We start from the raw sequence: 14,157 nt of genomic DNA on the forward strand, positions 1-14,157 counted from the left end.
ACCTATCTAGGGTATATCCTGTCTTTTGCGCGATGGTAGCTGGGATAGGCCCCGGCCCCGTCAAGGCCCTTATACTCTGTGCAGGTATGGATATCTTATTCAGAATACTGCAGAGATACAATGCAACATTTCCCTGTTAAAATTTACAGCACTTCTTTTTCTTTTGGCTTGGAGCAACTTGAATAGGGACCAAGGAAATGTCAAGACATCAGGACAGAAAATATAAAGCAATATACTTTGAATGAAGAGAAGACATATATATTTCATGTGATAAATAATTAGATCCAGTGAGGATCTGTTGTAAACTGAAAAAGGACACTTTCCTATGGGGCAGGGGTTTTCAAAGTCCCATCCCGAGTGCTGCGAGTGTTGTTAATTCCATGTCACCTGTTGTTCGTAATGTCACCGAAATAAAGAAGAAATGGTTTGATATGAAAATGGCTTAAAAAAAAAACCATCTCGCCATGGCCAGGCACTCGATGAATGCAACTACAGCTGTGCAATCAGTTGTTGCCTCAACATGATGGCTCTTTGATGGGGGGTCCTCTTGCATGTTGTTTGCCTGGGCTGGTTCAGGTAGTGGGAGACCCTCGTTCATGGCAATATTGTGCAAAATGCAGCATGCTAGATTTCTCTGGGCTATAGAGCTGTTTGCCCCCCTCTATATCAAGACACACCCACCTGGCCTTCAGCACAGTAGTGCGCTCCGCAACGGCACGGGTGCTTTGATGCATATATGTGTGCAGTCTATTGCTCCGATTATGTTTGGCAGTCCAGCCATGGCATAAAAGTCCCTCTTAATTTGTTCTCGTTTGACAGCGATGTATTGGAATTTTATGTACCATGGGTGATAAACTGATGAGAGCTCTGATGACTAAGGGGAGCGCACGACTCACAGAGGACTGGGACACATCCAATCTGTCTCCAGTCTCCCTCTGAAAGGTTCCTGTGGCCAAACATCCAAGGGTGGTGAGGACCTGGACGTGTGGTGGAATTGGGTTTGATCGGCGTGTTTCTCTCTGGAATTGTGGCTCAAGCAGGGTGCATACTTGCAGCAGCACAGTCCTTGGCAATCAAAATCGTGATGTCATCCATTCGTCTCTGTCCGCAAGGATATATACACGGTCTCAGAACACACGCTTTCTTCCAAGAGCCTGACACGCTAAGGCATCCAAAAGTAGCAAGTCAGCTGCTGGTTACACTTCCCATTGACCTTGTTATATCAAATTAACCTTCATTTAGTGCATAATTTAACTCAAACAGAATAATGTCAGCATAAGTATTGGGTATAATGTATGTATTTATTTATGATATCTCTAAAGTAATTAAATATACACTCCATTAGTCAAGCAAACTTGATTCGAATAACAGCGGACTATTTTACGTGACTCCTACAACAGGTCTGGATCACTCATAAATTCTGTTTGTACCTGAAAGAAAACTCAAAATACGAAAAAATTGGTGAATGCGCAAGTTCTCTTAAATCACTCATACGCACGACTTAAGAAGAAATTTGGTTGTACGAGTGGCTCTTGCACGAGGTCCATTGAGTCTGCTTTTTTGATGCGCAAAGACGGCTGATGTGGGGAGGCACTGCAGAGAGAAATAAACCTCCTCCAATCCTCCACTTGCAGCCTTAAGCGGTACTTGTTTTTAATTATGGTCAGTGCAGAAAATCCGCACTCACACAGTTAAGTAGAGGTGAAGGGGATGAGCACTTTGACAGCCTTTTTGGAGAGGTGCGGGAACTCAGACTCCACAGACAGCCAGAAGTGCGCACGTGAGACTTCGCTCATCTTTTTTTTTAAGTTTATGTTGGAGTTCAGATCAACGAGAGCCTCCTCTTCTTGCAGGCTCAGTCCATCTCGGGGTACCACTAGAATGGATTTCTCTCCCACTGATTTGCCAAGCTCTCCTCTCAAAAATACTCTCCAAACTGCTCACCCAAGCTTTTCCCCACAACATCTTTTAGTGTTGAGAACATTTCCACCAAGCCCCATTCGACCCGAGCACACCACAGGTCCAGCTTTTTTCTAAATGCAGCAACTTGATCATGAGCCGTAAACACATGGCACTCTGTGCCCTGAAGAGAGATGTTCAGCGTGTTTATGCGGTCAAAAATATCAGAAAGATAGGCCTACTTTGCAACCCAGTTCATGTTCTCTATGTTTTTCACCAGCGGGGTATTAATTTATGTGATCAAAGCGTCCCCAATGTGACTCTCCTGAACAAAATCATCCAAAGCCTGCTGTAGTGCGAGCTGGCAGAGGATGACAAAACCGAAACTCTTCCTGGAGACTGAGCTCTTTTAAAAAATATATATTTTATTCATGATTTTCCAGATAAACAACAACAGAACAAACAAACATACAGTGGCTTAGACACGTATATAAACATAATTCGCCAGTGAGGCAAAAGCATTGCAGAGAGACAGAATAGGAAGAAGATAACAATAACTGGGGTGTGGGTTTGCCCCTCACCCTAATTTGATCTCCTCCGAGTGAGCAATTAATGGACTCCAAACACAAGCAAAAGTTCTCATCGAATAAGTATTCAAAGGTCTGAATTTCTCCATTTGTATCAGTGACATCATCTCAGTGACCCACATCAAAAAGGAGGGGGTAGTAGAAGATTTCCATTCGTTTAGAATTAGGTTTTTGGCGGCCGTGGCTCAGTGGTTACAGTCGGTCGTCCAATAACCGGAGGTTATGGCAGGTTTGATTCCCACTCTCGCCACTCAAAAAAAGATTGGTGGAACTGACAGCTGGAGGGGTGTCAGTCCACCTCCTTGTCACAGCCGAGGTACCCTTGAGCAAGGCACCGTACCCCCATGCCCCCCTGGCGCAGTGAATGGCTTCCCACCGCTTCAGGTTGGCATCTGTCTCTATGAATGTATAACCCTGTGCATGTGTGTGTCAACAGGTGCCAACCTGGATGGGTTAATAGCGGAGACAAATTTCGTGTGTATGCATGTATTCATGACCAATAAATCTGATCTAACAACCATACCTAGCTAAAGAGGCCACCGCATTATCGCAGGATGACCCTTGCTGGTCCGTGAGATGCCGAGAATGGCCAGTCCTGCATCAGCCGTAAGAAGCATTTTGTAGGCTTTCGAGTACCAGTCAAATATCTTACACCAAAAGCCGATTAATGAGGAACAGAACCAAAAAGCATGAGCTAGCGTGCCATCTGCCATTCTACCCCTGCCACAGATTGGTGAAACAGAAGGGTTGATCCTATGCAAAATAACTTTGGAATAATGTAAGCGATGTACAACCTTAAATTGCATAAGTTGGTGTCTGCTGTTAAATGGTAAATGTACTGTACTGTATATTGCTTTTCTAGTCTAGCTGACCACTCAAAGTGCTTCTAACACTAGATGCCACATTCACCCATTCCCACACACTCATACAGCACGTCTATACACACTATGTGCTTTCTAATCATTCACACACACATTCATACACCGATGGATTTTCTCGGTAGGCAACGTGAGGTTCGGTGTCTTGCCCAAGGACACTTTGACATGTAGCCCAGGGAAGCCGGAGTCGATCCACCGACCTTCCGATTGGTGGGTGACTGCTCTTCCTCCTGAGCGACAGCCGCCCCTGTTAATGGAGCAAGAACTCATCCCACATAAACCGCTTTCGGACAGACCGTTCTAAGAACGCAGTTATCAGAACTGTCCTACTCGAATTTCGTTCTGATAACTGTCCTTCTGTTTCAGTCTGCATTCGCACATGAGTCGGGACCAGGTCGGGACTGATGCGCCGCGCGCAGCCGTCTGCGTCAGTGACGTGTTAGCCGTTAGCCGTTTAGCGCCACATTCAAAAACAAAACAAAACAAAACAAAACCCGTAAAAGTAGGAGAGAAGAAAAAACACCACAAAGAAGCTAATATGGAGAGCGGGGAGGCCACCGTGTTCATAGTCTGCATGATGGTGATATTAATCATGGACGATCACATCAGGCGTCTAATATCGAGGCTGGAAGAGCTGACAGAGAGAGTCAGGAGATACTTTTTCATTTCATGAAGGAAGAAAATAGAGCAGAGCGCTGCAGACAAATGAGACCAGTGTAAGTTTAACTTATTAAACACCCGCCGGTTGTGTCTGTGTCTTATGAGGAAACATTTAAGCCGTGATAGCATGACATGGGGCGTAGCTACCAACCACCACACACCTCCGTCAGATGCGTTCTATAGAACCATGAAAAGACCCGACTTTGGAGAAGGAGCTAAATAGTTATAGGAACTAAGGGAGATAGCCCCGAGTTCCTGTATGTTCGAACACGGGAGAAAACGGCCCCGCGGATTAAAAGGTTATTAGAACTGCCAAAGGTTCCTACAGTCCGAAAGCGGCTATAGATTCAGGCAATTCCATACCCAGTTCCTCTCCCCAAGCATTCCTAAGCTTCACAGTTTGTGCCATTATACAGTCATCAAACAAGTGTACAATTTTAGAAATTAGGTGCCTGGAGTCAGAAGGGCTTCAAAAATCCCATGTTCAAAATGTCTGAATTTGTATTGAATGTAATGCTGAACTTGTAAATACCAAAAGAAATGTGCATGAAGTAGATCATATTTCTCTTTCAGCTGAACAAAAGATGCAAATTCTCCGTCAATGTAGAAATTTTCAATTAAAACCAAGTCCTTCCGACTCCAGCACTGATGTATCTGTCCAAGGAGGCAAAAAAGAATGGTTAAAACATATAGGGGTTTGTACCAAGGTGTCCGGCAGTGCCAGAAAGCTTCTAATCTGGTTCAAGATTCTCACAGAATGTTTAAGCACAAAGCAAAGTGTCCCAAGCAACTCAGGGTTGTCAAACTAAGAAAAATGCATCGAAAAAAGCACACGTAAGTAGGAGACATTAATGGATTTAGCTTCCATCTTGAGCCATAAAGGGGCAGTTGGGGTCAGATCCTCTGAGGCCACCTGCCGCCAGTACAGCAGGGCTCGGATATTAACAGCCCAATGGTAATACCTGAAAGCTGGCAGGCCCAGACCCCTCTCCATCTTGGGCTTCTGTAAATGCACCTTTGAGATTCCTGGATTCTTATTGCTCCAAATATAGGAAATAATAATGGAATCTAACTCCCTAAAAAAAGGCAGAAGTAAGAAAAACTGGGAGATTTTGACATAGGTAAAGAAATCTGGGGAGAGAGACCTTCTTAATAGAGTTTATGCGGCCAATCGTGGATAGAGGTAGTAGCCTCAAATATTCTATACTTTGTTTAAGTTTCAATATAAATTCTTCAAAGTTTGACTTGAATATTAATTTCAGATTTTTGGGTATAGTCCAACCAAGATAGTTTAGGTGATCCTCAACCACTTTGAATGGGACAGTTTCCAAAAATCCTGGCAAATATGATGCAGAGAGAGGCATGAAATCACTCTTAGTCCAGTTGATCATATATCTGGATACTTTTCCAAAAGAGTTTATCAATTCTAGGCTGCAGGGTCAACTTTCACTGGGTGCTGAAAATACTCCTCGCCCAGCAACTTTGGAATTAAATGGGATACAAAGTCAGTTGGGCTTCCCTTCCTTTATGCCCATAGTCTTTATATTGTGCCTGCGGGAGCGAGCCTCCAAGTCCAATATTTTGCCCTGGAGTTGACTGGAATGCTTCTCTAGCTCTGTGTACTTTGCTCCGAGTCCTTCTACACGAATATCAATGGCACTAGTTGCTTGCTCTTGGTCGGCCATGCAGTTTTGTAGGTTGATCTGCACTACAAAAAGTGTTTTGAACTTAGTCTCAAATGTATCAAAACACTCATTGATCCCACGCAAAATCGACTCCGACATGTCCTTGCCAACATAGCCTTCCATGGTCCTGGTCTTACTAGAGGTGCCTGGCTTCTGCATTGTTCAAATTTACGATGAGTATGATCTCAGCAAAATAATAAACCAAAAGAATATAAACCTGTGCGCAAGTATAATATGGTGCGAATATAATTTATCAAGGTTTATCAAACTAAACACTTCTACATCGTTCCAATGCGCACTAGCGCCCCCCGACACTGAGCTCTTTAATATAGCACATGTAGTAAATATGAGGGATGGTCGCCGAGCCGATGTGGAGATGAGTGATGAAGAACTCTGCTGACACGGACTTAGTCGAACATAGAAATCTATATTGCAGTCATCAGGTCCGTCTCGAATTTACAGAAAAGATGCATCAAATCTGGAGAGAGTGTGTCTCAATTGGCGAATGGAAGACTCTCTGCTTTTTCAGGGGGGGAACCCATATTTAACGGGAAATGTTCCAAGGCCCTTTCTTCTCCAGGCATCTGGCCAAGAGACAATGTCCATGAAGTACATGCCTTAGGAATGCATTTTTCCTCCGAATCTCCTTATTTGACTATATGTTATCTCCACTTGAACCACGTGCACTCCGTGGCCGGTACGGGGACGCGCCCAGCGGATATGTACTCAGTGAACCCACAAAAAGGCCCTTCTCCTCTTGTCTTGCGTATCAGACACCTCAGACACATACACCATTAACTGAGCGTAATTAGCCACACCGGTGGACTCATCCAATGCAGTCTTTAGCTGCAGGGAGGAGTAAGGTCTCTCCAATGTTGTGGCGTTTACCTGTTTTTGCTCTACGTAATGCCACCTGATATGATGCTTCAGTTGCCCTGGTATTCACAGTGCTTAATGTCTCAATTGCTTTTTCTGTGACTGCAATTCACTTGGCTTCCTGTCAAAAAACTCCCATGGCTTGGTCGCCAAAGTTTTGTTTCAATATGTCGCCGGAGTTTGCATGGTCTCATAACGTAATTAGCGAGCACCTCTTTGCAAATAACACACTGTGGCTGCGAAGCAACTAAAGTACCAATCCATGAAAATCCAAACTGTAAAAAAATCACTGTCATACTTCCTCTGTTTTCTTGTTCCAGATTCACTTTTCTCGCTTTGTGTACCACAAATTGATCGATGCCCCTCAAATAAATTAGCTAGCTAAGATGGGTTTTTTTGGGGGGTTTTCGCGCCTCCCCTGAAGTGCTCTGGTCCCCTGGTTGGCGCACCCCACACTTAGAAAACCCCTGCTAGGGGATTCTTCATCTCGTCTCCAACATGCCTCTTTTCATTGCTGCACTAAATATTCAAGAATTTTGACCTTCCAAATGCTTTTCGTTTTGCTCTCTCACTCTCACACTTAAAAGTGATTTAAGTATTATAGGGAAATCCATTTATAAATTAAATAAAATGGCTTGTTATCCACCAAGTCCCTTAGTTCATCAGCCTGTTCAAACAGAGTTGAAGATTGGCTTTATATTGGCTTGAGTCTGTGGAGAAGGCACAGTGATTAGATCTGCCACATATTTATTCTGAAATGATTGGTTCTGTCAATGTGTGTATGTGTGTTTGTGTTTCTGTAAAGAAAGGCGACCTTGATTGAGAGTTTTTTTTCCCTTTTTTTAATTATTTTTTCTTTCCGTAAACTTCTGAATCTCTCGTGCATCAAAAACATCATGAAGACAAAAAATATTGTAGTCATAATTAATTTATTGAAGAGATTGTAATTTCTCAGGTTAATTTGACCAAATGAGAAAAGAGAAAATAAAGGAAAGACCATTTGCACTTTCATGTTGACATTTTTAGAAGGACATTTAGAAGGAAGGCAGAGGATGTAGAAACGAGAGAAAGAGAGAAAAGGAAGGGAGAGGTCTGAGAAAAACAAGTATGAAAGTGAAGAAGTAATACACAATGAATATCTAATCAGTGAGAGGAAGACGTTTTTAATGAAAACATGCCAGGAAAGCCAAAAGGAGTCTGAGCTGAATTAATGAATTTGTGAGAGTGGTTCCTAGTGTAAGACCAGGTTTTGGATGTTTTAACTATTGTCTTACATAAACTATCGGAGGGCTGTGGGTAAAGTAAGAGCACGGGGACAATGTCCATATAACTCGATCCACTTTAATCTCCAACCAAAACAAAACGTAGGGCCACCCTTGAACACTGACCACACAACGTCAAATCTCACATCTTACATATCACTCCGCCAATCTTAATCATCACTCACATTGCCTGCACGTAAAGTGCGCCATATTATATAGTTCCAGATGACACTTAAGCAGCAGAATATAATATTTATAAATGCAGAAACAATTAGTAAAATAATGAACAATACAAAATAAGGCACTCTGCTGAATATGTACTCACACCAAAATAAATATACTCTTACACTAGCACAGGATCTGTGAAATAATGAAATAATGATTTCAGTATTTACATTCTTATCGGTAAACACATTCTACTTGAATCATCAAAACAGTCACGAGGCACCCAATAAAGTAGTAAATGAAATGAAGGAGTCAGTTGTGTATCCAAGGGAAGTTACTGAACTTTTTCATAATTGAAAACATTTTTAATCCATTGTAAGCTTTGGAAAATTCCACAGAAACTGAGTAATTACACAGTTGTTAATATGTGTATGTTTGTATTAAAATGCATGCCCTTGCTTGTTATAAAGGGTAGTTAAGTTTGCCACAATGAAAAACCCAAACCCTCAACTGTATTACAAACTCGTGCAGTTAAAATTAAAAAGTTTCTCGACATAATACACAAATTATTTTCCTGAATAATTTGAATACCAGTGTATTTTCCAGCTACATTTAGTCTTCTTTTTTTCAACATAAAGCCTATAAATCATTTACAGACATATGAATGTAGCAGGAGCTTATGATATGTAAACTCTTGAACTTAAAAGCAAGTCAAAGTTATTGTTGTAACTTCTAGTTACTATAAGGATAAAAAAAGAGGATATTTCAAACTTTATGGTGGCAGAATATCATACAGCACTGTATTAATCCTACACGAACATTAAGCTAATCTTAATGTTTGTGCATTTGTGTGAAAACTACTGCCTCGAGCAACACAGAACTCAGACCCTACTTGTCAGAGCATCCCTGTCATACCTCCATAGTGTCTCCCTGCAATGAAGTCATGCATCTTAATACTGTCTCACCAACATCTTCCCCAACACCAGGACACAATGAGACCTCCTCTGTCTCCCCCTACAGCTTGTCTATCTCCAGGAGTCAGATGAAGAAGCAGCTAGGCAGACTGAACCAGAACAAAGTTGCAGGTTCAGATGTTGTCAGCCCCGTGATCCTGAAGGGGTCCAGCACCTCTTCAGGATCATGGTTATACCATTGATAAGCTATGTGGGATTCTACCGAACAACTTCAACCTTAGCCAGAGTCGATAAAGTTCCAGTGCTCTGGAAAATATTTAAACCTTTAAAACGTAAAAATCTGTCTTTAGTGACTACAGACAAGTTGGCCTAACATCTCACATGATGAAAGTCCAGGGGTCCGTTTCACAAAGCAGGTTCAACAAACTCTGAGTCTAATCCTAAACTCTGAGATAAAAAAACTCTGAGTTTCTGGTTCCAGAACAGCTGATTTGAGTTAGTTTAGTCAAGTCTGAGTAGTTTCACATGGAGTTAAGCGCGTGCACCACAACTATAAAAAGCCAGCATCAATGGAGCCCCAATTCAATGAGTGACCATGGCAACGGGGAAGAGGAGGGGCTACGTTTTTCACCAACCTTGAATTGGGAAATCTTAATGCGCTTATACGGCGAGTTTCAACACGTTTTTAGAAAGAAGTGCAACAGCTGCAAAACAGAGGGAGACGGAGTGCGAGAACATTGCTGCTCGGGTCATTACGTAAGTTTAATTGTAGTCCTTTGCAATCTCAATAATATTACAGTGGGAAAACTGCTTGAATGGTACCCTATCCATTTATTTCATTTAGGTGCGATACCGCGTGGGAGAAGTGCACTTGGCAGCAGTTTAAGATGAAATATAAAAACATTGTTCCAACAGGTAAGGCCTGAAGGTACCTCATTATGATCATGTTTTACACTGTAAAGTAAATATTAAGTGGCTATTAGACTGTGCAGTTGTTTTATCCCCACATAATGCTGTTTTCACACACATAAACTATGTCTTCTCATCTATATCATGTTCTGTTAAATAATTAAGCCTATTTAAACTAACACAGACTTCTACTCAGCCAACAGAAAGAAGGCAGATGCCCGTAAAACGGGTGGTGCCCAGCACCACCACCTCTAACAGAGGCAGAGGAGCTGGCCCAAATCCAGAATATTGGAAGGGCAGTAGCTGAGGGAATCCTTGGAGGGAGCTCATCCTCTGAGTCCACCTCCCAAGACACAAGTATAAAATGTTTATTTTATACTTTATAAAATGTAATAGGCCTATACATATCTTCTTTAAGCCTATTCATACAAATATTTATTTGTCTTTTATGTCTTTCTTTTCTTTTGTCCCAACAGATTCTAACGGTGGCGCTTAAAAGATAATTGTCTGGAAATGCTAAAACATCTATGATAACCTGATAACCATCTGATAACCATCTCCGACGAATATTTAATTCTCTGCGCAGTAATGCGGCACCTTCATCCATGGGATCGTTGTCAAAAAGACATGCCATGTTCGTGATAAAAGTCGTGTCCTACTGTGTGGACTTCTAGAACTAGAAGAGCAAGACTACGCCAAAACTCGCCTTCTGACTGAACGAATGAGGAAATCAAAGGTCGTGTGTGGCTGAAAGAGGGCGGAGACAGAGAGAAACTCGAAGTTCATTGAGTAAAACCTGGTCCCGACCAGGTTAGGTTCATAGAGTCTGTTACTCCGGTAACTGACCGAGAGCTTAAGTTACCTCTCTCTCTCTGAAAAAGGCTTGAGTTACCCCTTTTTCTCTGGTTCGAGTTATCTCCATTTTTTAAATGGAAAATTCAGTTTCCCTCATTTCAGGGTTAATAAACTCAGAGTTTTCACTAAACCTGCTTTGTGAAATGGACCCCAGGAGAGGCTGTTATTGGCTCGCCTCAGTAGGCAAATGAACACCTTTCAGGACCCTCTACAGTTTGCTTTTCGTCTTGCGGTTAGTGATGAAGATACCACCTGCGTCATTGAGCCTACTCTAATCTGAATAAAGCAGGCAGAATGGTGAGAATCATGCTCTTTAATTTCTCCTGGGCTCCTGAATCCTGTCATCTCCAGAAATAGTCAGATGACTCTGCTACAGTTTAGTGTATCAGTGATGGACAAGAGGTCAAATGCAGAGAACTGGTAAAGTAGTTTGTGGCATGATGTGGGAATAATCCCCTTATCTTGAACACAAACAAAATAAAAGAGATCATTGTGGATTATAAACATTATACAACACAAAATGATACAGTAGATCATTCCTGCTAGCATCAACAACAATACATAATGACAGTTTAAATGAATGTTGAGAAAAAATGTGTCCAACATTTTACATTCCCTTTGGAAAAAACTGTTTGAATTACATTTTTCAGTATTCCATTTTATTTGATTTTTATTAATTTTTAGTCCATCAGGAAATGGTTAGTTGGTTAGTAATCAGCTGATTTTTTATTACAGTCACACTCAAAGTGTTGAAATTAGAGTTAAAACATGAGATAACCTTGGAGGAGAGAGCCTCCTTTGAAGCTCTCTTGCGACACCCTCTTTCAGTTAAAGAGACCCATCTTTAGAACCACATGATGCAACTTGATTGATAGTTAATCAGTTAAAACAAGGCTGAGGTGAAGTTTAACATGAAGTGTAAATTCATGTAACGCTCAAAGCTATTTAATTTCATATAGTTTTCATGGCACATTCAGCTTTGTAAAACATACCTCAGTATTCAAATGTAATTCTTTTTTAATTTTATTTTCAGATTTAGTAGAGGAAAACATTATAGAATCACTCAATAATGAATAATAATGAATGATGAAATTTTGTAAGCAACTTGAAATTTGAATTTCTTAAACAAATATCTGCACAAATCTTAAATTTGCCAATGAGTCTGCAAAAGACGAGCACTTGCGAAGTTTAATGTGTTAATTTTATGTGTTGCACCTTGCTATTAGCAAGAAACATGGCCCCAGCAAGAGAAGTGTCAGATTCCACAATTTCTTCCTCAACTTAGAAAAAGAAAAATTGCAAGTAATTACAACAAAGTGAGAATGTACAGCTGTAAAAATAAAATAGTTTTCTGTCATATCTGTGTTTTTTCTTATTCTAATGAAAGTGCGGGGGAGCTTTGATTAAATTAAGCTATTGAAAAATAAGTTTTTCACTGACCTCTGATGCATGCAATAAAATTGGATAGACATTTTATCTATAGCTGAAATACATTATCCAACCTTTAGAGCATAATTGTTTAAGTGTATCATAACATCTGAAGACCTACCTTCCAAATAATCAAGTCCCATACCTCTTGGGCATCTAACATTTTATTCTCTTTTACAGAGAACAGACAGAATGTTTTGAAGGTTTTCTCTCACAGTTCACTGTGCCGGACGGGACAAGGACTCTGATCCATTTTGGCCTTTTGTCTTTAGTATAACTCAAGCTGTAATATTGTTTCAAAAAGTGTTGCCTGTTTTAAAAAGAACATAAGATAAGAAAGACAAAAAATATAATTGTATAAGTGGTCTAAAATTGTCTTCACTGTTAACACAGTTATCAATTAAAAATAATGCTTCCTGATTGCTCCATACAAACATGCCTATGAAAGGGACTGTTAACATTTTTAAGAGCAAATTTGGCATAAATTGTTGACCTGAACTACATTTAGCAAAGTGAAAATGGAATATAGATAAAAAACAACACCCCAACATGAAGAGGTGGTAGTTGACATTAACACTGGAACAGGGAACACTAGCATAGCTCTCTCGCTGTTGTCAGACACCACCAACAAGCTATAAGCAGGCTCACTCTGACGGTGTGCACATTATAACTGGGGGGAAAACACATTAGACAATTACTAGAGAAACATTAAAGATGCATACCCACACTTACTGTAGCCCCCACACTTAGGACCACCTCTCTCTGCTCCTTACCCCTCCAGACACACCTCATAAGAAGAACTACTCCCCTGATTAAGACCATCACTACATGGTCTAAATATGCACTTCTCCAGCTTGAAGACTGTTTCAGTCTCACAACTGCAGTGTTTTTGAACATCAGGACCTAGCTGTGCACATGAAAGCAACATCAAGATTTGTATGGGGAATGTTAAAGTGGACAAACGCTTCCGGGTGTTTCCCAACCAGAAGCCCTGGATGACCAACCTGATGGAGACCCTTCTCAAGGACTGAAATGGTGCCCTCAGGTCTGGAAAAAAAATAACTGTACTGTGTCATTAGAGCTGACCTGAAGAGGGAATTTAGGAGAAGCCAAGTCTGACTACAGGAGGAACATAGAAAAACACCTGATAACAACACCTGACAACAACACTCAACAGGTGTGGCAGGGTATCATCAACTTCAGGCTGACCAACACAGCCGTGGACTCAAGAATTGCAAAAGCATAAGTGCTGAACATCTTCTTTGCATGCTTCAAAATTCTAATCACAACATTAATTGAAGTGAAATTTGACTAATAACTTCTTTGGTTGTGAGGTTACATAAATGCCATACATGCAATACACATAGTTAGTATGATACATAGATTGATGAAACATCAACGAAATATAAATGCAACTGTCTCTAGGGCTCCCAGCCTCAACCAGTTCCCAGCACCCATTCACTGACTGTGTGGGCATAGGAGGTGAAACGGATGCTCAGCAGGATGAGCCACAGGAAAGAAGCCAGACTAGACGGTTTTCTTGGGAAGGTAGTCAGAGCCTGTGCTGACCAGCTCTCATCAATCAATCAATCAATCAATTATACTTTATTAATCCCCAAGGGGAAATTCCAATTTCGGTCATGACAGACAACACAGAAACAAACAGGGAGAGAGTGTGTCATATGTCTTCACTACAATTTTCAGTCTCTCCCTGACACAGGCCACCATCCCAGCCTGTCTGAACTCTGCCACCATCATCCCTGTAAGTCTCTCTCTTTTGATCCCCACCAGTTTGCCTACAGAGCAAACAGGTCAACCGAGGATGCCAGAGCCACCTAGAACATTGGGAGAGCTATGTCAGGATGCTCTTCATCGACTACAGCCCAGCCTTCAACAGTGTCATCCCCGGCATCCTGGTCAGCAAACTGGATGACCTGAGACTCCCCCAACTCACCTGCTCCTGGATTAGGAGCAGTAACATCAGTAACACCACAGCAAAGTTTGCTGACGACACGACGATGATGCTGATCTGAAGTGGA

At 41.4% G+C, this 14,157-nt stretch overlaps 1 protein-coding gene across 2 annotated transcripts in view; it reads left to right on the forward strand.

Annotated features, from left to right (window-relative positions):
- npas3 (neuronal PAS domain protein 3) overlaps positions 1-14,157 on the forward strand; it is a 424,371-nt gene that overhangs the window by 321,019 nt on the left and 89,195 nt on the right. The window lies entirely within an intron of this gene.

Source organism: Odontesthes bonariensis, chromosome 17 (assembly GCF_027942865.1).
Source record: "Odontesthes bonariensis isolate fOdoBon6 chromosome 17, fOdoBon6.hap1, whole genome shotgun sequence".
Taxonomy (NCBI): domain Eukaryota; kingdom Metazoa; phylum Chordata; class Actinopteri; order Atheriniformes; family Atherinopsidae; genus Odontesthes; species Odontesthes bonariensis.